The following is a 24,521-nucleotide window of genomic DNA, read 5'->3' as shown; positions in this document are numbered from 1 at the left end:
ATCCATTGAATACCAACTCTCCATTTTCTCTTCCCTACATTGTCTCAAGTTGCCCAAGTTACTCAGAATGCATTATAAACTGTTTCTATTTTTCTAATGTCATCTTTCATCTATTTATCTTGGTTGGTTTTCTTCTCCCTCCATTTATTTCCACCAATACATCAAGACCATTTCTGCATCAGGATCTTTATACCTGCTTCTCCTCCTGCTGTGGAAAGCTCTTTGTTCACATTTTGCATATAACAGTTTTCACATTTCTCAAGTCTCAACTCAAATATCACCTCCCTCAGAAATTTCTGTCTTACTTAAAACTAGGCATCAAAGACATTCTTGTTCACTTCACCTCATTCATTTTTTTAAAATTGTATTTTATTATGTTATGTTAGTCACCATACAATACATCATTAGTTTTTGATGTAGTGTTCCACGATTGATTGTTTTTGTATAACGCCCAGTGCTCCATGCAGTACGTGCCCTCCTTAAAACCCATCACCAGGCTAACCCATCCCCCAACCCCCTCCTCTCTAGAACCCTCAGTTTGTTTCTCAGAGTCCATAGTCTCTCATGGTTCATCTCCCCCCCTGATTTTACCCCCTTCATTTTTCCCTTCCTTCTCCTAATGTCCTCCATGCTATTCCTTATGTTCCACAAATAAGTGAAACCATATGATAATTGACTTTCTCTGCTTGACTTATTTCACTTAGCCTCATTCATTTCTTTTGCAGATTGTATCACGCAGTGATATTAGTGCTATTTTTATCTATTTAACTCTTTGTCATCTATTTCTAAATTACATCTACATGACTATAGGGAACTAATATTTATTGTTCTTTGTTGCATCCACAAACACAGAGCAGTGCCTAGCACATTGCAGAACAATATTCTGTTAGCAAAAAATCAAATGAAATGGAGAATGAGTGAATAACTTAAGTCTTTTCTAAATCTAGGGAGTTTCCTTAAAGTCTTCTCTATCTATCATGAATTGTGCTTCTTCTCATGAGTATAAAGCTCCAAATAATAGAGACATACCTCTTTAACTTTGACTTGACCTCCAGGTACAAGTTAGATTCTCATTTTCAAGCCTATCCATCAGACTGAATTTTTTTATACTGATGATGCCATAAATTAATTCATATATGTGATTCCATAAAGTGATCAAGTCATGTCTTTTGGAAATAACGCCTTGAAGCATGAAGTGGTCCTTACTGTGATTAGCCATGGCAGATGTTCACTACCCAAATCTGTTGGCAATTAGAGGTTATGATTTTGACTATAGCATTTTGTAATTTATCTTTCCACATTGTCAAGCAAGCATCCCTTCTGTTACTTTAAATTATTTCAATAAGAACCATACTCTATTCATGCAATGTTACCTATAATTATTTTATCTTATGCTTTTTTGAAAGAAAATATATATTCCATGACATTGCATGGGCTTAGTTCTTTTCAGCAGGTTCAAAAGAAGAGGAGGGTCTGCGTGTAGTAATCTTCAAGACATATCCAGGTTTGGTTAAAAAAGAAAAGTAGACCAGTTATTTCATATTTCTGCTGCAAAAGCCAAGTAATATTTAAATATTCACTACTTAACTCATTAAAAGAAAAATGATTTTTTGTGTGTATGTAATGAGAATTAGGACTTTTTTAAGCAATAACTTTGGATTATTATTAGCATTATGGTTTTCAAGATTTCTTGCATTTTTAGGAAAGAACATTGAATATGGATTCTATACTTGGGGATTTCTTAAAGCTGAAAGACAATAAAAAGAAGAAAGCATAAAATTAATAGGTATAAAACAACTGGTAGCATTGATAAATGTGAATGAAGTTAATACAAAGTTGGGGCTATTACTAGATTGCAATTGTTTGGAAACCCTGGACATAACTAATACTCTCTATATTAAAAAAAAAAAAAAGTATTGCAAAATCAATTGTTCCTGTTTTGTGAAAATTTAGATGAGGAACAAAATGAAATTTATTCTCCACAATGTTTTAGTAGGCATTCAGATGCTTTCATTGATTCTAGATAATCAGAGGACTCAAATTCTTATCTATTAAACCACTGGACTAAGGCTGAAGTCTTGTGTTTATCAATTTGCATGTCAGCTAAGTTTACTCTGTGGCAGTGGGTGAATAAAGGCCAGGGTTGCTGCCAGGAGCAACGACACCTTTCTCAATCGTGACAGACAAAAATGTCTCCAGATATTGCCAAATGTTCCCTGGGGAAGTAGAAGCAAAATTGTCCCCAATTAAGAACCACACAGGGCGCCTGGGTGGCTCAGTAGGTTGAGCGACTGCCTTTGGCTCAGGTCATGATCCTGGAGTCCCGGGATCGAGTCCCGAGTCGGGCTCCCTGCTACGCGGGGAGTCTGCTTCTCCCTCTGACCCTCCCCCCCTCATGCTCTCTGTCTCAAATAAATAAATACAATCTTTAAAAAAAATTTAAAAAAAATCACCTCTAAAAAAAAAAAAAAGAACCACACAATGGTAACATCACTTATAATATTTATATTTAGATGAATAACTTAATTAAGGACTGAAAGCAAACCCTAAATAAACTGTGTAGGTTTAAAAGGAAAGGAAAATTGAGAGCTGAAATCAGAAGCTGACTAAAGTCCTGAAAAGAGGTATGCATTGGGCATAGGTTTTAGAAGGTAAGTATGCATTGGGTAGGTATGCATTGGGCATAGGTTTTAGAAGGTAAGTCAATTTTTTTTATAGAATATCATTCTATTTTCCCATTTCTAAGCTATTTTTATAAAAGCTTGAAGTTCAAAATGACCTAAGAGTTCTTCTAATCCAAATCAGCAACTGTATAAATACAAAAAATGAGTCATCATAGGGGTAAATTATTCCCCCAAGGGTTCATACTGGCAGAGTTAATCTAATAATCCAAAACTCCAGTCACCCCAAATTCCCTAACACATTCCGTATGCTCTCAGGCGAACACAGGCTCTCCCCTGCAGGACACTGAACCAAAACTCAGGGAAATATCTAAAAGCTCTTTTACACTGAAGTATGTGATTGATATGGTTTAGTAAGTTCTGTAATAATTGGCATAGAGACTAGCTGAAAAACTGTCAATTGAGGAATGTGGGAGAAGGTAGAGGCAAGAATGCTTAGGTTCAGGGAAGCTCAAAAAGTCGCTTTTTGTAAGGAACAGCATACAGTAAATATTTGTTAGAGTTTTTATCCTAAGAGTCTGTCTAACCATCTATCTTTATTCTTCCCTTGGTTTTCATTAGAATGCATTAACTCAACATAGCTTTTTGAAAGAAAATCTTCATTTTTGGTTTGGACGCAATAATGACAATAAAATATTTGTGGTATTTTTGATGACTTAGTGATCTCGGCTTACCTGATAGGTACAGTACTGCCCCACATTTAAAAAGAAACAGTTGATACTAATTTAAAATATGGGAAAAAACATATATTCAGCCAAATTTAGTGATGACTATATTGATTATTTGAAATACAATTGGATTCTCATAGCCTAGGTATGTCAACATAAATTCCAAATGACTTAAAGAGGAAATGTAAAAGCAAAGTTATCATTTAATATTTTTCAGATCTTAGAAGGAAAACAGAAGACTAGAGAAATATCCAGCCACAAATTAATGGAAGATGCTACCAAAGAATAATTAAACAACCACTTCTAAGTCTTCATTTGCTTTTTCTGTTAGGGCTATATATCTATACTCTTTACCATGCACCTCTAAAGAGAAGAGCCTCCTTGTTGAGTTAATGACACCCACGTCCCTACTCCATTCCCTTTCACGTTGGTCATGTAACTTGGTTAGGCCAGCTGACTGGCAGCCTCAGGATCAAGAGGACTACTAAGACTTTGTTTTGTTTACACAAGAACATCAAAGAAATAGCTGACAAATACAGCTTTGACTATATTTCCAAATATGCATTAATTTCATATCAGTAGGAAAAAGATAATTTGGATACTTTTTGAGAAAAAACTGGAGGAAAAAAAAACACAACTTAGGATCCTGATGGAATCTAAATCAAAATGAACTGAAAGGTAATTATAAAAATATCACACCACCATTATAGACAAGGACCTTTTAAAACATCTTTAAAGAAAAAACTGAATATATTAAATAAGATAAAAATACAATCGATGTAAAAGCTGTAATAATAACAAACCTACACATTTTTAAGGACAACATACATATTTGGAAAAAACTATATGCAACATATACAATAAAAGATTTAATACTTCTAAGGGACAAAGTACTTTGACAAATTAATAAAAAAATGAGAACCACACTAAAAAAATGAGTAAATCAGTATATTATATATTTGTCACTATTTTTGCTGACAAGTCTATTTCAAATACCTTTTCAATATTGATTGAATGACCTGTCTTTTAATTCCTGAATCCCAAGACAGAATTCCAACGAACAGATTTCTCAGCCTCCTTTGCAGTTAGGAAATCCACATATGAATTTGGCTGCACAAATTTGATGCACCACAAACTGAAATGATACATAAATTGGTAAAAGTGTTTGCAGGCAAAAGAACCTCAGGGCAATAAAGGAAATGTTGACTTTATTATCAAGCTTGGTAGAGCTGATGGCTCAAAAAAAAAAAAATCCAGCTGAAATTAAAAATGAAATGCTATCATCCCATGGTCTGCAGTAGCAAAATAGCTTATTAAATTATAACCTATGGTAACCCACAGTAAAATGCTCACTGAGCACAAGGCTTTGAGGAATTAGGTGGCTGTTCCATGAGATCAATATATAAGGCATGAGGAATGTGTGAATTGTGAAAGAGTTGGTTGTTTCAAATTGTACTGACAGCTGAAGGAAGAATAACAAGCTCAAAGACCTAAATCTTGGCTCAGGGTACAGAGAGAAACCATGGAAGTTTTATGACTAATAAAATAATCTTGTATCATCTACAACTGTAAACCTAAGGCAGAGCACTAAACTCGAAAATTTGATCCTGCCAATTATAAAATGTTAAGTTGGTTCACACATAGCCTCGTTACCACCACAGCATGAAAACTAGTGAATTAATTTAGAACAAGTAAGATTCTGAATATTGGAGAAGGGAAATGTGGTAAGATCCAGATGGCTCAGTGTCCCCCCAAATCCCAAATATCCCTGACTCTTCACTTTTAGCAAAAGCAACCCTTCCTTCCAAGTGCAATAAGGCCCTTTTTTTGCTTTTGCTTAAAATCCAATAAGGACCTCATTTGAAAGAGTTACTTTACAAGGGAAAACTATTCTTATTATGTCCATCTTCTACCATTTCTTATTACCTCCTGATCTAAATTAGAATTAGAAACCGATGTGCCCAAAGGAGACAATTACAAATTCAGATTCCAGAAGACATGATTAAGAATAAAAACATTGCAAGAATTTTTGGATTTGTATCAGCAAAAATCTAAAAAATACATATAGGATTAAATTTTGGAAGTAATAAACCCAGGATTACAGAACATCATTTTATAATGCAACATTTATTAATATGTTGCCCTTCCCGTAAACTTTAGAATTACTGTGCTAACCTCAGCACATGATAATGGGGTTTGCTTTGTTGCTTTATTAGCTAATTAAAACATGGACTTAATAAAGACTCTGAGATGCCCAAAACTCTTTGCTATTTTGTGTATAAAGAGATTCATTGAATTAAGGAAATGAGAATGGTAGAGTAGTTTTATCATATGTAATTCACTCAATTTACTCCTTATGTATCTTAAAAGAGGATAAAAAATCCTTTCTAAACTGCATATTAAGAAATACATACACGATGGCATACCCGTATCTTCAAAAAGTATTGTAGAGGTTTTTCCCTGTTAGCTAGGAATGCTGCTAAGAGATTATTCAGTTAAAAAAGCTTCCTTATTTCCATGGGCATGATTAGACCCATGAGTATTGGTATTTGAGAGCAAATCTGAGAGTATTTGAGAGCAAATAATACCAATGGACCATCAGATGCAAGATGTAATTTCTATAATTAATAGTGGTTCAAAAGAGCATTTTTCAATGACTAATTGATATAGTCTCTAGGACTGAAACAGATGTACAGCCCTTCAAGGTCTGAAAGAATTATATAACTGAAAATCCTTTAGGTTGGTCAGGCAGAAAAATGACTCTCCAACTACAACAGAGATTTGTGTCCAGCCAAATTTCAGAACTGTGTCACTTCAAAGACTCAGAGACCAGTGAATGATTAAGTATTTAACCACACCTGGTAATAACCATGATAATAGCAGAAATATCTTCTACCTAGTTTTTCCAAATGAGATTTTCTGGGTTAACTGTGAACTAGGAGGACAGAAATAGCTAGACATTTTGAGAACTTTGATAAAATGTTCAAGCTTATGAAAATACTTAGGGACCTAAAGGATTTTCTGATCCACTACCCAGAATGGGGACAAATGAGTGTTAAAATGGACTTTTGATCTAATTTCATCTCATGATCAGCTCAGTGAAGCCTCAAACCTATCCAATATCAATGTTCACAGTTTCTGGGCATATTATTGCAATGAACATGGTCAGAAACTGGAAGAAAATCCCCAATAGATAGCTAGCATTCATTCCTTTTTCCTCTTTCTTTTTAAATATTTAATTTCATATTCAGATTTTTATCCTCCACTCCTACCTTGTCAGCTCATGTGCCTAAAGGGAAGACTTGACCATGTCCAATTTTACAAATTCCAGTAACCCCAGCTCATGTACCTAAAGGGAAGACTTGACCATGTCCAATTTTACAAATTCCAGTAACCCCAGCTCATGTACCTAAAGGGAAGACTTGACCATGTCCAATTTTACAAATTCCAGTAACCCCAGCTCATGTACCTAAAGGGAAGACTTGACCATGTCCAATTTTACAAATTCCAGTAACCCCACGCCCCTTGTTCTTGATGGCTTCAAAGCTAGAATTCCAAGAGGATCTCTTTAGTTATTCCTATGACAGGTCTCTTTCACTCTTTCTCTCTGTCCTGCCTGCTAGTCATTAAGAAGAAAGCATGTAACCTAGATTACTACTATTTTACAACCATAAGGGGCCTCATCACTGGAAGAATTCAGAACTGTGAATGGAAAAACAGATGCAGAAGAAACCAGGTTCTTAAACAGCAGAGAATCCCTATATCAGACAACTGTAAGGTTGACCCCTCTCTGGTCTTCTAGTTAACTGAACCAATAAATTATTTTAGAAATGGAACTAGATTCACTAACTAGAAGTTCACTAAAATTTGCAAACAAAATCATCCTAACTTTCCGTGACCAGCTGCGGATGCATAACTGAAAATAAAATGGCATTTGTTGGTTTAACTCTATATACAGAACAATGTATTATAATTACATTGATTATGAAATTTTTTCTAGCCCAGGTGTTTAATTTTTTCTTGATGAGAAAGCAATTTTTTATTAAACAAGAAGAATTCTGGCCATCTTAACATTGAATATGAAAAAAAAATCACGATACCATTACTCACTTGGTAAATGAGAGATATTTCTAAATAAATTTCCAGTTAAGAAGATATTTAATGATCACTTCAGTGCAATTTATACTTCCTGAGAATTTGCCATTTGAATCCCTAAGGGTGTGTTGTGTTAAAGGTAATATCCTATTCATTAGAACCACTAAGACATTTCATAAGGGGTTTAAAATTTATCAAAGGACTTACTTATTAATGTTGTGTCATAGATTTTACCTGTCATTTAAAGGTTTTAAAAATAGTTTCAAAAAAAAAACATAAGGATTTGAAATTTTGAACATTTGAGTCTTAAGTCTAAACCACAAATTTATCCAGTGAATAGTTTAAAACCTATAACTTCACTAATATAATTCATAAATCTAGTACACAATGTCAGGTATTTTAAGTTAAATAATTTACATCCAATTTTCTTCCTAAAGTTGAGATGCTCACATGTAATTTATATTCAATTTTGTAGAAAAGAATCTAATTTACATCTTGCTGAAATGTGTATATGGGTGCTTAGAGTTACCCTTTCCATGCTCTTGCCCTTTCATTTTAAAGATATAAGTTAACAAACACTTGTATAAATATTTAAGGATTAGGAAATTCACATCACTATTATATATACTCTTAATAATTAAAAAATAAACTCATGTTTTGAGTTATTTTTAAGTTTGACTGTTTTCGTAGATTACTGAACAATCCTACAGAACACACTAAAACAATAAAGAATAACACATAAAAATTAAAAGTTTGACAGAGGCTCTTGAAATTTACAAATAACTGAAAATTTTAAAAATCAAGAAAAAAATTTTAAATACATATTGAGGATGATTAAGAATATAGGAAATTTATTACCGACACTATGCAATGCCTCTAGATACTTCGTAATATATCATTTAATTTCAGTATAAAATAACCTCTACAAAAGAAAGAGAAGTCTAATTAAAGAAAATGAAATGTCTTCTAGATACTGATTTCAAGATCATGAATAAACATTCGATTAAACTGTTCTAATATTCAAGCATTACTTAGATAATTATACACTATAACTTCTTTTTTCATCTATAATTCTATGAAGTGGTCAGCATCAATTAATGGACCACCTGTTTAAACAGTTAAATGGTTCTCAGATAGAACCAGTCCTTCCTTGAAATCACTAAGTCAGAATATAATTAAGATCAGAGCTTAAAAGATATAGTAAGTACAAATTTAGATCCTTAATAAAAATATAAAATTCAAAAAAGAAAAAGGGGTTCATGCTTGTCCACTTAATATTTGTGCATACAAATAGTATAGTCAAATGAATCCTAATAGTGCATTTAAATTAAGTAAATATTATGTTAATTGAAAATATGTAAAATATAAGTGGCAATAAAGCACTCAGCAACCAACTTTACAGAATTTGCATGTTCAACCACAGTTGTCCCCTTAACTGGTTTGAACTTTTGCTTCATAACTAATTAGCCTTCAGTAACATTCCAAAGAGTGCGGTTTCCTCGGACCAAAAAATTACTGCCATCATGACCATGTCAAATTATTTTAACCCAATATCACCCCAAATTATGCTTATAATAATAGCTCATTTTTTTCAGAGATGGGCTCTTGAATGAACAAATGATAAATCACCTTATGATCTATATAAAATGGATGAGGGGAGGAATGAACTCCTACTAAAGGCACATTGAGATTGGACACTGATGAATTGGGGGGTATAATCTACCTTTTTCACAGCTGCAGGAGATACAGAAAAATCACAAAACATTTTTGACAATGGTATATAAAATAAAGCTGGAGAGAGATTGCTAAAATTCTTAGTCTCTTTGGACTGCTATGGTATAAAAATACCATTGACTTGGTGGCTTAAGAAACAAACATTTATTTTTCATAGTTGTGGATTCTGGGAAGTCCAAGATTAAAGTGCCAGGAGAGTCCATGTCTGCTGATAATCCACTTCCTGGTTCATAGGCGGCCATTTCCTTTTTGTGTCCTCACATGGTGGAAGGGGCAAGAGAGGCCCCTGGGGTCCGTCTTATAAGGGCACAAATCTCATTCATAAGGCTATGCCTTCCTCATCTAATCACCTCTCAAAGGCCCCACCTGCAAATACCCTCACATTGAGGATTAGGTTTCAACATAAATCCTGGTAGGATACAAACCTCAGTCTATAGCAGATCTCTTATAATTCTAAAACTGTATGACTCTATGACCAAGAACCCATTTAAAGGTGGCTAACTAGGTTTGTAGGTATATTGATGGTGATGAAATAAAGTAACGTCCTAACGAATCTTCTTACCCCAAAGATACAAGTGTAGTGATCTGAAGGGCCACCTGCACCCCAGTGTTTATAGCAACAATGTCCACAATAGCCAAACTATGGAAAGAGCCCAGATGTCCATTGACAGATGACTGGATAAAGAAGATGTGGTGTGTGTGTATACACACACACACACACACACACACACAGTGGAATATTACACAGCCATTAAAAATGAAATCTTGCCATTTGCAATGATGTGGATGGAACTAGAGGGTATTAAGCTAAGCGAAATAAGATCAATCAGAGAAAGACAATTATCATATGATCTCACTGATATGTGGAATTTAAGAAACAAGGCAGAGGATCATAGGGGAAGAGAGAAAAAATGAAAAAAAGATGAAACCAGAGAGGGAGACAAACCATAAGAGAGTCTTGATCTTGGTAAATAAACTGAGGGTTGCTGGAGGGGAGGAGGGTGGGGGGGATGAGGTGGCTGGGTGATAGACATTGGGGAGGGTATGTGCTATGGTGAGCACTGTGAATTGTGTAAGACTGATGAATCACAGACCTGTACCCCTGAAACAAATAATACATCATATAGTAATTAAAAATAATCAATCAATCAATCGATTGATCAGAAAAAAAAATTCCTATATCTGCCTGTGGTCTGAGTCATACATTAGGTACCCAATTATATACATCTTTATATATAATTTTATATACATAGGCTTTTAAAATTTCTATCTAATTTATAAATTAATTGTAGTTTCTTATTTATCTTTTTATCTACCTCCATACCACTCCTCACCACATCTAACAAAGAAAACAAAAACAAACAAAAAAGAGTGTACCATACAGCATCTTGGAGAAGTTTTCACATATACTCACAGCGACTGATATTTTTCCTTCCTCCCACATCCAAAGAGAAAAGATTGAGCATGTTAAATTCAAATAAATTTCACTAAATACAAAAGGTATAATCTTCCATTATCAATCATTTTAACCCTTAATCTCCCCCAAAAGTATTCACTGAAAGGATTTGATATTTTTAAGCATCAGGAATTCTTCCTAATCAAAAATTTTCCAAGGCCTTAAAAATTGTAAATATTCCTCCCTTTATGTCTTTAAATAGGAAAAAAAAAAGTGTTATTCTTAGAAAGTGTATCAGAATATAGAGGTTGCATACTGATAAAACTGTATATTGAAATATGGGTTGTGCATTGGTATTTAGAAAGAAAACTGTGTCATGTTTCATGTTGATATAAAATTTGTAATATATTTGAATATGGAACCATAAGTACTTTGGGAAAAGTGAAGCTACTATTTGATTTCTTCTCAATAGCATGCATGAAGAGAAAATTAAACACAAGCCAAAATGTTTGAAAATCTTTCAAAAATTTTTAATAAGTTCTACAAATGCAATTTGATATTATCAGTCCACACATTTTACTGTTTATATTAATGCCTGTATTTTAAAATATAGCAAACATCGCAAGACAAATTCAAATAACCAAAAATCAGATTTTAAGCATCACAAATGCTTCGAATGTCTCTCTTTAAAAGAAAAAAATAAGTATCATCCTGCACTTCTCTTTCTTGTCCCTCTATAAATACAACACTGCCATAAAAATTAGTGTATTTCGATGCATATTTTTTCTATTTTTGCTAAAATGTATGTATCCAAAAACAACACATAGCTTAATTTTGTATTGTCTCTACTTATATAGTACAGCACTGGACTTTTTTTTTAAATTTTTGTTACATTGAGATTTGTTCATAAAAAGGAATACTGTTAGCAATAAAATGAATGTGGTATACTCACATGTATTGGCCTAGACACTTCTCTGAAAAATCCTGTAAGTTCTTTCCTTTTCAGTTTTACCATACTGACCCCAGACATAAAGCTCTAATCTCTCACAGATATTAACATTTTTTTGATCATAGTAAACATAACAATAGTTTTTTTAATATTTCTGAACTTAGAAATTTCCCTATTGTCCTTTTGTCAGACAGCTCAAAATAAAGCAGTTAATTATTTATACTTGCTACATTTTGACAAAACTATATACATTAAAAGAAGATTCCATATTCCATATTAAGATGTACATAATCTTCTTCAATAATTAGGCCTCCAAATGTACTGAGAAAGAGGAGTACTAAGAAGCAACGTTTTTCATTTGGTGTAGAATTAACAAGCCTTCATGATGAATCAATTAAGATAAGAACAAAACTTGTATACGACATATAAAATGTGATTGAGTGCTCTTTGTCCTCAAAATCTGGCCTCTGAATAAAGGAAGTTCTCTAAAAATGAAGCAGCACATGAACACTGCATTTGATATAAAATCATATAAATCAAACTATTTTTCTAGGCGGGTGGTAAGGACAGGACATACACCTGTCAAAGTTCTACATTTTTGACCTTTATATATTGTTTAGAATTACTCTAGGCAGTCAACTCTGAATAGGCCAGTTATATATGACCACAGTCGTGGGGCAAAGCGGGTTTCTGTCCCCCTCTCACAGCCACAGTTCTGTAAATGCTTCCTGTACCGGCCAGTATTCATATGAGACATAAAGAATGTCGACAGAAGAGGTGCAGACAAAATATACAAATTCCAGAAAGCAGCAATTTAGCTGACTGACTAGCTCTGGACAGTTTGTTTTAACTTTTGAAGGTTTATGGAAAATTCTTTTTAGTTTCATCTTATTGTCAAGGCCTACCTGTCAGCGAAATATACAGGACATTTCGACCTATCAGCATCTGACTTCGTATTTTGAGGTTGAAAATGGGATATATCTGCCAACATGTAGCAGGTCCTGGTAGTTCTGCGGCAGTTTAATTCAAGAAGGCACCTCTTCCATCACCTGTTTACTCAAGGACAGTCAGAACTCCCCGGTCAGGGGATCCGTGCCCTTGCCTCTCACCCCTTGCCCACCATTTTGAGGGATATCAGAGCATCAGTGGGGAGAAAGAAAACCAAAGAAGTGATCTAGTCTCCTTGCAAACTCCAGGACTGGTCATCACCTAAAAACCCTACAGAATCCCCATATCCATTCATTTATTTAAACATTCAACCATGCATATAGATTGTGAAGACACAGAGCTGAACAAATCAAACAATATTCTCAGCCAGCCCTGAGCTTACATTTTTACTGGAAGGATTCAAACAAACAAACAAACAAACAAAAACACAATAAATAATACAGCAGGAACAAAACAAGCAAATTCACTGTCATCAAGAAGCTTGATTTCATTGGGAGGATACCAATAACAATCAAATGGAATAAGTTAAATATATAGTATGTTGGACATGAGAAATGCTTAGGAAACACTGAAACTGGATAAATGGCATAGGAAGTGTTGAAGGATTTCTATTTTAAATAGGGATAACAGGGAAAACCTTTCTGAAGGAGTCATGTTTGAGTAAAGACCCAAAGGAAAGGAGGGCGAGCCTGGCTCGGCATATACATAGACATATATACATGATGTATATGTATGTAAAATATAGGTGTGTAAAAATATATATGTAAAGTAGATATATTATATATACATGTGTGTATATTTTTTATGTGTGTGTGTGTTTGTGTATGAAAATCTTTCCATGCAGAAGGGACATAAAAATACAAAAGCTCCACCCAAAGCAGGGGCATAATAGAACATTATATGCTCAGCTAGAAACCAAAATGGCTGAGGTGGTAGTCAGCCCCGGGAAAGCAGGAGAAGTGCTTGGAAAGAGAATGGGGACCAGACCATAGTGGGGCCTTGCCAGCTCCTTAAAGTCTTTGGCTTTTACACCAAATGAGACATTTGTGCAGAGGAGTAACATAAGCTCACCTATTGGGGCTGAGAAAAGGTTGAGGTGGGGCAATGGAAACAAAGAGATCCTTTTGAATGCTACTCAATTCAGTTAGAATGAAGACTCCAGAAAAATGTCAGTATAAACAAATTCAAAAGAAACAGGTGACCCTTGACAAAACATATTCATTTAATGTGGTGAAATTTTTCCAGCCTTTGAATGTTGTAAGCAAGAGTACAAATGATGGATGAAGAATATATACATCATATGTGGGCTGTGAGAATTTGCAAGGAGGAAGAAGATAGGATCATGAGGGAAGAAGGGACATTCTCCTAGCTAGCCACATCAGATTGATTAGGTCTGTTGATATTAAAAGATCTGTTCTGATAGGCTGCAAAATTTGCAATGCACTAGGATGGATGAGAATGTGCAGAATCAGATGTGTTTTAGCCAAATCACTCTTAGTTCTAATGAGAAGATGGATCGCCACTCTTAATCCCTGTCAGTTTTGACAGTGATGATCAGGATGCATTTTAAATCTGCTAACATAAACTCTTAGATACACAGTATGTCTTACTCTTCTTCAGGTCCCCAGTACTTAAAATTTCTAGGATAGAGGAGGCATTTATTTGTGCTGGTAGTACGGCAGCTCTCAGTATTTATGAAACACCAACCATTACTTCATATATTTTAATTACAAAGAAAAATACAGGTTGCTAGGGTTGGGGTGAAACCCTCTAATGTCACATTTATATTTTACCAACATCCACCTATTTTTTAAACAAATCTTTACTGGGAATCACTCCATTTTGTAAAACTCAAAAAAATAAAAAAAAAAAGATAGAAATCATTTAATTCCATTCTTTCACTTCAAAAAGAGGATTCTGAGACCAAATAAAGCTCTGCAACTTGCATATTTGACCTTAGTTCTGGCACTTTCTAGGACGTATAAAAATGTGAAGTAGCTTCAGAGTGCTGTACTTATAATGCCAAGTATGTGGAAAAGAAGAAAAAAAAATGGTGCGGCTCTGCCAGAAACGAGTAGTATTTCACCTGCCCTTTGTGTCCTACAGGAAGAAGATACAGGATTGCAGGAAGTGAAGCTACTAGATCAGGGCAGCCTCCTCGTGCTCATTCACAGCCAATTCCATGCCAGAGGTTCCTGCAGACGCAGGGAAGCTAGTCAGGCTCACTCCCGATGGGGGGACTAGTTTTATGTCACAACTTGTACAGCTGGAGAGCACACAGCTAATGACCACTCGAGCATGCAAGTGTCTGGTGACTGCATATAAAATATGACATACGATGAGGACAAATAACAGAACAAATGAGCAGTGACAGCCCAAAACATGTAAATTGCATAACAGATTTTAAAAGAGAATGCCACTGTAATGTGCATTCTTATGGTAGAGTATTTCTTTCAAATCAGAAATCATTTCAACAATCAGAGAACTTCTCTTTTCAAATACCTCAAAGCCACGTGAAAGGAAAAATGATGCAACGACAGTGAGGGAGAATAAGAAAACCCCAAATAGAGAGATCTGCAGGTTCAGCAGGAGTTTTTTAATAGCATTTAAGCATCATGTGAACAAAAATATTTATGAAATCAAACAACCCTCTGGTCAGAGTTATCTCTTACCTTGCAGAAAAGGAAAGCTATCAAAAACAAAGCAAGCAGAAGGCAATGCTGAATTCCAAATGCAATTGCAGGGTGAGCTGTACTTTTCAATAACCGCATCTATGTTTTTAGGGATTTGCCACACAGCATGTGCCTTTTTTTTTCCCTTCACATAATTGTCAACTATATCAGTGATGAAAATGAAAAATGTATCACTCAAAACTATTTTTTGCATTTTCGGAACTGTACCTTATCTAGTGAGAAATGAGAGTTCTCTTTTTCCCCCCTATGAAATACATTTCTATAACATTTCTTCACCATCACAGTATAACAGCAAGTTGAAGAAAAAAACAGGACATAGCCAGATACCCACACAGCAACTGTTTTTTAGAGAGCTCACTAGGTGCTCCAAGGTATAGTAGGGACAAAAATCCAGCCATCAAAGAAGCGCCATCCTATGGTGAGGAAGGACCCACTTTTAGACCAATAACACCCCTCCTCTGCACTGTTTCCTCTGTAGCACTTATCACCATCAGCATATTAAATATTTTTGTTAGATTTTTATAGTGTGATCCCCACCCTTGAATGTGAATTCCATGAGGTCATAGATTTTTACATATGGATTTTTGTCCTACTGCTCAATCAATATATAAATGAATCAATACAAAGTTGCCAAAATTGCTGAAAATTATTTAATCAAATTGTGGGTAAAAAACATAAACAAAGAGGGAGGAAAACATTCTTTCTGAGACATTTAAAGAAAGCTATAATGAGATGACATGAGACCAGGAATGATGGTCATGGAGGTATGAGGTTTCTATGTCAGTATATAAAATTATGAGGCTAATTCTTTATTAATCACCACACAAAGGTGAGATCTAAATCATTTCATTTGTATTTCCTACCTCAACCATATCCAAAAGTATTTTTTAATAATTTTATAATTTCATTTTTGAGATTCTAAATTTAGAAAGGAAATTAGAAGTCAACTCTTCTAAATTTCCAATTTTTGGTGAAAGCAAAATAAACCCAATAGGTATAAAGGCATGTGTTAAAGATCCCTTGGTTGGTGGAAAGGGCAAGACAGGAACTCATATTCTGAAATGCTCACTCTTTTTATTATGAACTTCTATGGCCCACTTGCCTGAATGTTCTCACGCAATGCTGACTACATTGCCTCCAAGAAATGTAGTAAAGCTAGAAAATTCTTACAGAAAGACAATGAAACTATTGTTAAAGAAAGGGAGCGACTTTGTATAGGAAGACCTTAAAGATTAGAATCTTCAATCTGGATACTCTGACATCTATTAAATCATGAAGGAGGTTGATAGTGTGAAAGCCAAGCTATCCACAAACTTCAATTATACAAGGTCTAAGGGCATCTTTTGAAGTTTAAAAGAGATAAATTTAGGACAAATAATGGGAAGTGCCATACTACTTTATTTATTAGATAGAGTGCTTATGGAAGTAACACAGGCTGAAAATACAATAGGTTCATAAAAGGTTTAGATAAAAAACATACAATAAATCAATCATAGACTAAGGGAAGTGGCCCAATATACCATTAAAACTGCTTTTATCTTTGTCAAAGTACAGGGCTCTTCTTGCTCTTTAGTTATATTTGAAGTGATCAAGCTTGAACATTTTTACACTGAAATTAAGGAACCAGGTGTCTTGATAACTTGGGCTAAATAGCAAGAGTCGATGTGGTGCAGTTGTCTACACATAACTACTCAATAGCTTATTGTTTTTTTTAATTTAATTTTTAAAATTTTTAAATTAATTTTATTATGTTATGTTACATTATGTTAGTCACCATACATTACATTATTAGTTTTTGATGTAGTGTTCCATGATTCATTGTTTACATATAACACCCAGTGCTCCATGCAGTACGTGCCCTCTTTAATACCCATCACCGGACTAACCCATCCGCCCACCCCCTCCCCTCAGTTTGTTTCTCAGGGTCCATAGTCTCTCATGGTTCGTCTCCCCCTCCGATCCACCCCCCATTTCATTTTTCCCTTCCTACTATCTTCTTTTTTTTTTTTTTAACATATATTATTTGTTTCAGAGGTACAGGTCTGATTTTCATCAGTCTTACACATCAATAGCTAATTGTTGACTGAATTAATTTCTTATAGTCAGGATAAAATTTCCAAGTGACCATTATAAAAATGTGATTAGATATACTCAACTCTCTCTGAGGGTGCATTCTCTTCAAATGTTTGGATTAAGTCTTTACCTGTAGCAGCAAGATCTGTCTGGTCTGGAATATATACACACATATATTCCTATACCCACAAACATTAAAACATATCAAAGGCTACTTTTCTACCAGATATGCACTATGGTAGTTTATCCTTTTTAGTGCCTCTGAATGGAGAAATAAGGCTCATGTTGATGTTTTAGAACATATGTAGAATATTTTTGAAGTAGAGAGAAAAATAGCCACAGTTGTTGCCTCTAGGTATGGGGTAAGGGATTCATGTGTCTACAGTTAGAGAACCATCTTAATTGTACATTGTACATTAATTAATACATTGTACGTTGTTTTATTAGAAACACGTACTTTCTACCAGATTTTGGTACACGGAAGGCTCTATTTTGAAACATTTTAGTCTCTTGGTGTCAGAAATTTATAAACTTCTCTAATACCATGAGGTCTATCACATTTTAAAATGTTAATCTTGGCTGCAGAAAAAAAAAAAAAACCACCATTATATATTACTCTCACTCAGTAATGGTGATTTGCAGACACTAAATATCAAGAGATAATTCTGGATTTATCATGGGCTTTTACGTTGAATTGTGTTTCTCTTATCATAATTCCTGCTGCTACACCAATGTAAATGACTTGTAGATAATGTTACTGGAACTACTGGAACGTGTATAAACTAAACAAGAGAGCTTTTTTGGTAAAATGACAAACATTTGTACTTATAATACAACACAAAAAGTAGTAATTGCGAGCAAAATGGCAGAATTAATAGCATTCAAATTAATATCAATCTTATGGAACAGATTATTTTGGTTCACAATACCTAATTGGTTGAGTATGAATATGGCACTGATTATTAAAACAGAAATTGTTCAGAGATAGAACATATAGAACAAAGTAAATTCTTGGTTCACTTTTCTCTATTGTGGCAAAACTTTCAAATAATTCATATAATTCATCACAATAGCATTTACAGCTCACTTGGCAAAGCCCATAAGATTTAATATTTCCACCTCTATTCTTTTCTCAGAAACTTAAAATAAGCATGAAAGTGACGATGAGCACAATGGAGAAGTGGGGCCTGGAATAACATAAGAGTAATTTGTTACAAGATAGTTATTCACCTTCAACATATGATTATATTAAATATATCCATAGTATCATATGAAAGCTCACAGTTTTCAAAACTCATGTAACCTGAATCAGGTTTGAGAAACATTGGTTTATGTCAGAATCTCAACATGGTTTTCTAATGATTAATCTTTATAAAAATATAAAATTCCTCTTATGGTTAGAACCACATGGGGAAAAACAACATTACTGAGTGTTTTCCTGGTGATAACTCTTCAATTTACTAAAGCTCAGTAAGTAGTGTTTGTATGTACATTCACTCACCAGGGCTTTTTTTCTTTATGTTAAGAGACAATGAGTGAGTCAATTTATGTTATGAAGATGAGTTTAAGAGTTTGGAATCTTTCATTCCTCTTATGCTCAATAAGCTTCATGATGATTGACAAGTTTTTTTTTAATTAAATATTATTTTGAAAATTAACTCATATTCATAACACTTTCTAATAAAACAATGTACAATGTATTAATTAATGTACAATGTACAATTAAGATGGTTCTCTAACTGTAGACACATGAATCCCTTACCCCATACCTAGAGGCAACAATTGTGGCTATTTTTCTCTCTACTTCAAAAATATTCTACATATGTTCTAAAACATCAGTATGGGCCTTATTTCTCCATTCAGAGGCACTAAAAAGAATAAACTACCATAGTATGTTAGGAGCATGGTATGACATCAATGAGAAATTTATGGCTACTTTTTAGGTTGGATGTTTTGGCAAAACTTTTCCTACCTACGTTTCCTTCTCTTCATCACTCATAAATTTTGATAACTCAATTGTATATTCTAATAAAGCAGTGCTGAAAATATGGCACATTTGTTGTACTTTTATATGTTAAACCGCACTTATTTTTAGGCCTATTTTCTCTCATTGAAAAAGAAAATAAAAATAGTCATGGATAAATAGAACTTTTACAAAAAAGAAAACAGGAGTAGAAAAAAATAGATCATACATTTTCTCTGTCAGCTGTGCATACATGTGAACATGAGGTAGATGGTAAGAATAGAGGGGGTGGGAGGGATGGGGTGGCTGGGTGATAAACATTGGGGAGGGTATGTGCTATGGTGAGCACTGTGAATTGTGCAAGACTGTTGAATCACAGATCTGTACCTCTGAAGCAAATAATACATTATATGTTAAAAGAAGAAGAAGAAGAAGAAGAAGAAGAAGAAGAAGAAGAAGAAGAAGAAGAAGAAGAAGGAGGAGGAGGAGGAGGAGGAGGAGGAGGAGGAGGAGGAGGAGGAGGAGGAGGAGGAGGAGGAGGAGGAGGAGAAGGAGGAGGAGGAGGTAGAAGGAGGAGGAGGAGGAGGAGGAGGAGGAGGAGGAGGAGGAGGAGGTAGAAGGAGGAGGAGGAGGAGGAGGTAGAAGGAGGGGAAGAATGAAAGGGGAAAATCAGAGGGGGAGATGAACCATGAGAGACTATGGACTCTGAAAAACAAACTGAGGGTTCTAGAGGGGAGGGGAGTGGGAGGATGGGTTAGCCTGGTGATGGGTATTAAAGAGGACACGTACTGAATGGAGCACTGGGTGTTATACGCAAACCATGAATCATGGAACACTACATCAAAAACTAATGATATAATGTATGCTGATTAACATAACAATAAAAACTGGAAAAAATAAAATTCTGGGTAACAAAAAAAAAGAGAATAGAGGGGCAGAGATCATATTATTCGTTTGCATTCTGGCTCTATCACCTACCAGCTCTGGGATTTGTGAAAGTCATCTCCCATTTGAAAAATGAAGATAATATTTTCATCTCTTTAATGATGATTAAGAAACATCCTAGGGCGCCTGGGTGGCTCAGTTGTTTAAGCAACTGCCTTCGGTTCAGGTCATGATCCTGGAGTCCCAGGATCGAGTCCCGCATCGGGCTCCCTGCTCGGGGGGAGTCTGCTTCTCCCTCTGACCAGCTTCCCTCTCATGCTCTCTGTCTCTCATTCTCTCTCTCAAATAAATAAATAAAATCTTAAAAAAAAAAAAAAAAAAAGAAACATCCCAGATGTAAATCACTGTGAACAATGTCTGGCACTTAGAAAATTCTCAATAAATGAGAGCTATAATTATTATGAGGATTATTAATATTCAGTCATTTGCTTTAAAACTTTCTAATAACAGATCTAGCATCTCCTACAAATAATCAGTGTTAGTGAAAGCACAATGATAGCTTTAATTATTAGATGAAGAATATGTAGTGTGTGCCATTAACACTAGCATATTACATGTATTACCTCAGGGGAAATCAGAGCGGGAGACGAACCATGAGAGACGATGGACTCTGAAAAACAAACTGAGGGTTCTAGAGGGGAGGGGGGTGGGAGGATGGGTTAGCCTGGTGATGGGTATTGAGGTGGGCACATTCTGCATGGAGCACTGGGTGTTATGCGCAAACAATGAATCATGGAACACTTCATCTAAAACTAATGATGTAAAAAAAAAATCTTAAAACTAATGATGTAATGTATGGGAATTAACATAAGAATAAAAATTAAAATAAATAAATAAATAAGCACATGAAATTGATTTTGTCTGAGTTTCCATTTTATAGTGAGGAAAACCTTTACCACTTTTATAGCACGGTACAAATAACACAGGGTTGGGAATTTTAAGACGTAAATTCTACTTTGGATTTTGCCAATAACCGGCTATGAGATTAAGAACAAGTTGTTTTCTTACACACACATACACACAAATGGGCCTCAACTGAAGCAGAATTTTGGACTTAGGGTATGGTCTTTCATATTTTAAAATTCTTGCTGGATGATTTGAACGTGCACACCGGATAAATAATTGTAACTAGAAATTACTGTGATATTTTTATGTCTGAGCCTATAAACGGATGACAGAATTAAAAGGGAAAGTTTCATAAATACTTTGAAAATAACAAGCATTTTTTTCATGAAACTAACTACATTGAAGGGGATATTACTCATTTTTTTAATTTTTTATTGTTATGTTAATCCCCATACATTACATCATTAGTTTTTGATGTAGTGTTCCATGATTCATTGTTTGTGCATAACACCCAGTGCTCCATGCAGAACGTGCCCTCCTCAATACCCATCACCAGGCTAACCCAACCTCCCACCTCCCTCCCCTCTAGAACCCTCAGTTTGTTTTTCAGAGTCCATCCTCTCTCATGGTTCGTCTCCCCCACCTATTTCCCCCCCTTCATTCTTCCCCTCCTGCTACCTTTTTTTTTTTTCTCTTAACATATATTGCATTATTTGTTTCAGAGGTACAGATCTGAGATTCAACAGTCTCGCACAATTCACAGTGCTTACCAGAGCACATACCCTCCCCAGTGTCTATCACCCAGTCACCCCATCCCTCCCACCCCACTCCCCACTCCAGCAATCCTCAGTTTGTTTCCTGAGATTAAGGATTCCTCGTATCAGTGAGGTCATATGATACATGTCTTTCTCTGTTTGACTTATTTCGCTCAGCATGATACCCTCCAGTTCCATCCACGTCGTTGCAAATGGCAGGATCTCATTCCTTTTGATGGCTGCATAATATTCCATTGTATATATATACCACATCTTCTTTATCCATTCATCTGTCGATGGACATCTTGGCTCTTTCCACAGTTTGGCTATTGTGGACATGGCTGCCATAAACATCGGGGTGCACGTACCCCTTCAGATCCCTACTTTTGTATCTTTGGGGTAAATACCCAGCAGTGCAATTGCTGCATCGTAGGGTAGCTCTATTTTCAACTTTTTGAGGAACCTCCATACTGTTTTCTGCATAGCCAGAGGAATGTTGAAAAAGAAAAGCAAAGCTGGCGGCATCACAATTCCGGACTTCCAGCTCTATTACAAAGCTGTCATCATCAAGACAGTATGGTACTGGCACAAAAACAGACACCTAGATCAATGCAACAGAATAGAGAGCCCAGAAATGGACCCTCAACTCTATGGTCAACTAATCTTTGACAAAGCAGGAAAGAATGTCCAAAGGGAAAAAGACAGTCTCTTCAACAAATGGTGTTGGGAAAATTGGATAGCCACATGCAGAAGAATGAAACTGGACCATTTCCTTACACCACACACAAAAATAGACTCCAAATGGTTGAAAGACCTCAATGTGAGACAGGAGTCCATCAAAATCCTAAAGGAGAATACAGGCAGCAACCTCTTCGACCTCAGCCGCAGCAACTTCTTCCTAGAAACATCGCCAAAGGCAAGGGAAGCAAGGGCAAAAATGAACTATTGGGACTTCATCAAGATTAAAAGCCTTTGTTGGGGTGCCTGGGTGGCTCAGTCGTTAAGCGTCTGCCTTCGCCTCAGGTCATGATCCCAGGGTTCTGGGATCGAGCCCCGCATCAGGCTCCCTGCTCCGCGGGAGGCCTGCTTCTCCCTCTCCCACTCCCCCTGCTTGTGTTCCCTCTCTCACTATCTCTCTCTCTGTCAAATAAATAAATAAAATCTTTAAAAAAAAAAAAAGATTAAAAGCTTTTGCAAAGCAAAGGAAACAGTCAACAAAACCAAAAGACAACCGACAGAATGGGAGAAGATATTTGCAAATGACATATCAGATAAAGGGCTAGTATCCAAAATGTATAAAGAACTCATCAAACTCAACACCCAAAGAACAAAGAATCCAATCAAGAAATGGGCAGAAGACATGAACAGACATTTTTCCAAAGAAGACATCCAAACAGCCAACAGACACATGAAAAAATGCTCAACATTGCTTGGCATCAGGGAAATCCAAATCAAAACCTCAATGAGATACCACCTCACACCAGTCAGAATGGCTAAAATTAACAAGTCAGGAAATGACAGATGTTGGCGGGGATGCGGAGAAAGGGGAACCCTCCTACACTGTTGGTGGGAATGCAAGCTGGGGATATTACTCATTTTGAAATATACACATTTTTACTTATTTTTTAATTGATTGTCAGAAGCTATCTGACACATCAAAGATGCTAACTCATTACTGTCACTATCACTAGTTTTAATAGCTTTGGAACACCAGATCCCATCAGCACACATAGACTAGAGAAAATTATACTTCTATTAGTGGTAGAATGTGCTAAACAGCGACCAAGCCATAAGGAACCATGTATGGAGTGGAGGAAAATCTCAGACATCACGTCGTGACTCAGAGCATACATGTGTTCGAGAGCACATACAAGAAAACTGCTAGTGATGGAGAATGGGAAGATAGATCAAGACATACTATTTATTAGCATAATTCCATCGGCACGTTTGCTGGTTGACTTTGAAGCACTCAGTTGATATTAACACCACCATTTGAGTCATTTAAAATGCCAAGAATAATGGTTGATTATTTTTTCAACCTTATTTGTCCTAATGAATTCGGGATAAAACAACACCTTTCTTAAAAGAGATTTAAAATAGTACATCTTTTGTGAACTTTTTAATCATGTCTGAACCCCTTGTTTGCAAGTTTCTTCATACATACAGTATTCTCAGCATAAACCCAGCTTTGTTCCTTAGCAACCAACCAATTTTCCATATTCAGTCCTGTTTTTAGTTCACAGTGATAAAAATTGTGAAATGACTGCCTTTTGCATACATTCTATACATCCTCCAGGCAGAGGTCAAATAACAAATCTATCTCCCCCATTACTTCAACTTTCGAAATTATAGTAATGATTCCTAATACTTAGCGATTTAGAGTCATTTTAGTGCTTAATTATATACCACCAAGTATTGCCTGTGCTACTTTGTTTCTAAATAACATACTATGTCTCTTACTTTTTCTATTATATTTATCTCAGTATAGGTGCTTAAAACAATAAATGGCTATAAAGCAATAATCAATTAAAAATAATCAAATAAAAATGTGTATATTTCAAAATGAGTAATATCCCCTTCAATGTGGTTAGTTTCAAGAAAAAAAAATACTTGTTATTTTCAAAGTATTTATGAAACTTTCCCTTTTAATTTTGTCATCCGTCTATAGGCTCAGACATAAAAATAACACAGTGTTTTCTAGTTACAATTATTTATCTGGTGTGCACGCTCAAATCATCCAGCAAGAATTTTAAAATATGAAAGGCCATACCATAA

The sequence above is a fragment of the Mirounga angustirostris genome, unplaced genomic scaffold, assembly GCF_029215605.1.
Source record: "Mirounga angustirostris isolate CCGP_5_RB_7025 unplaced genomic scaffold, mMirAng1.0.hap1 SCAF_7, whole genome shotgun sequence".
Taxonomy (NCBI): domain Eukaryota; kingdom Metazoa; phylum Chordata; class Mammalia; order Carnivora; family Phocidae; genus Mirounga; species Mirounga angustirostris.
The sequence above is the reverse complement of the archived record's forward strand: the minus strand, read 5'-3'. Positions refer to the sequence as shown.